Source organism: Panthera uncia, chromosome D2 (assembly GCF_023721935.1).
Source record: "Panthera uncia isolate 11264 chromosome D2, Puncia_PCG_1.0, whole genome shotgun sequence".
NCBI classification, from domain to species: domain Eukaryota; kingdom Metazoa; phylum Chordata; class Mammalia; order Carnivora; family Felidae; genus Panthera; species Panthera uncia.
The window spans coordinates 61,708,479-61,710,696 of NC_064818.1; the positions used below are offsets into that span (position 1 = coordinate 61,708,479).

At 41.3% G+C, this 2,218-nt stretch overlaps 1 non-coding gene across 1 annotated transcript; it reads right to left on the minus strand.

Moving 5' to 3' along the window:
• Positions 1-2,006: 2,006 nt before the first annotated feature.
• On the minus strand, positions 2,007-2,110 carry LOC125933563 (U6 spliceosomal RNA). The gene has a single exon (XR_007460995.1). It is a non-coding gene; the product is annotated as a U6 spliceosomal RNA (small nuclear RNA).
• Positions 2,111-2,218: the final 108 nt, after the last annotated feature.

Here is a 2,218-nt window from a genome sequence, read left to right on the forward strand (position 1 = left end):
GAAGAAAAACAATTCATATCCCTTTTGATCAATAAAAGGGCATAGTGAAGGTATCTAAAAGGCCCTTTGAGCTCCGGCATAATTTCTCATCACTCTGTTCACTCCCTGGAGAGAAAACACTATTCCTGTGTCAAGCATTTATTTAACCCTATGCTGTGGAAGGGACAAAGCGACGTTCTATGGTGGTTGCACACATCCGTGAGGCTTGTCTTCATTTCTCTGGCGAGTGTTCCTTGAGGTCAGGAATCCAGATAGACACAGAAATAATTGCCATAACAAGCCTGGTAAACACCGACCACACAATTGGAAGAGATACCGTGTATTTAGAAATTGGGGAATGGGGAGAGACGGCACGGGTTAAAATAAGCAAAATTCTGGATGTTGTAGCAATGCATTCAGTGTAAACAAAGCTGGACAGACTACATGGCAATCCTAAGCAAGCCAATACAGAAGTTCCTCCACAAATTAATATTTCTCAAATATTTCTTCAATACTTATGAATGAGTTTGAGGTAATTTTTTTAAGTTTACTTATTTATTTTGAGAGAGAGAGAGTGAAAGAGAGAGAGAGGGCAGAGAGAGAGGATCCCGCGTAGGCTCCAGTCTGTCTGAGCAGAGCCTGATGCAGGGCTCGATCTCATGAAATGTGAGATCATAACCTGAGCCGAAACCAAGAGTCTGACACTTAAGCGACTGAGCCACGCAGGTGCCCCTGAGGTAATTTTTTTCTTAATAAAATGATATAAAGAAAATATTGTAATTAGGAATAGATTCCCTTCACTACTTTACAGCCATTGGCAAAAGAAAGTTCTAAAAACTATGAGCAAAACAGTTGCTGCTTTCTTGCAAGTTTTGTTTTCCTGTCCATCTTATTTTATTATGAGCTGAATTTCTTGGGACGTGTCATAATGATAATGATATCTAAGACGTATTCACTGCCTATTATGTGCCAGGTCCTATGCTACATGAATTAAGTTATCTTTCTAAAACTTCAAAACAGGGGCACCTGGGTGGCTCAGTCGGTGAAGCGGCCGACTTCAGCTCAGGTCATGATCTTGCGGTGGGTGAGTTCGAGCCCCGCCTGGGGCTCTGTGCTGACAGCTCAGAGCCTGGAGCCTGTTTCAGATTCTGTGTCTCCCTCTCTGTGACCCTCCCCCGTTCATGCTCTGTCTCTCTCTGTCTCAAAAATAAATAAACGTTAAAAAAAATTAAAAAAAATAATAAAACTTCAAAACAACCTTGTAAATTGAGGCCTATAACTGGCCTCTTTTTTTTTTTTTTAGGTTTATTCATTTTGAGAGAGAGAGACTGCGTGCACACGTGAGGTGGGGGGAGAGAGGGAGAGAGAAGGAGAGAGAAGGAGAGAGAGAGAGAGAGAGACAGAGACAGAGAGAGAGAGAGAGAGAGAGAGAGAGAGAGAATCACAAGCAAGCTCCATGCTCTCAGCGTGGGGCTCCATTTCATGGGCTTTTCATGGGGGAGCAAATCTCATCAGCCTGTTTGGTTTCCTCTCAGCTCTTGCCACCGGTATTTTCTTGTGCGTTCATTCATGTATTGCCCCTACCTCCTCAATTGGTCTAGTTACACTTTATGCTTCCAGAAAGCACTGACCTTGCTAATGTATTTATCACCACTGCAGCCTAGAACCTAGAACAGTGTCTGAGACAGAAGAGGCGATTCATAGGTTGACTGAACAAAGGAGAAAAGGAATGGATTTCAAGGTCTCTGCACACTATGTTCTTTCATTATCAGGGATTGTTGTGATTATCCTCAAAGTAACATGTCAAGGTGCTTAATCATTGCCCCCTGTCTCCATGATAGATGTGTGGGCTGTGGCTCTACTTGGTGTCTTATCCTTCATTTCACTTTATGGTATTTGGCAGTTTTGGATCATAGACCTTTTTTTTTTTTTTTTTTTGAGAGTGAATGAGTTTATCATGTCTTTTCCTAAGAACAGCTTTTTCAGAAAGAGAGTGAAGGGGATTCCCAAAGGTGCTGATCTCCTGGAGGAATATGGAACATTTCACGGATTTGTGTTTCATCCTTGTACAGGGGCCATATGTATCTCTGTATCCTTCCAATTTTAGTATATGATCTGCTGAAGTGAGTGCAAGACTTTTTCTTTCTCTCTTTCTTTCCTTTTCTTTCTTTCTTTCTTTCCTTTTCTTTCTTTCTTTCTTTCTTTCTTTCTTTCTTTCTTTCTTTCTTTCTTTCTTTCT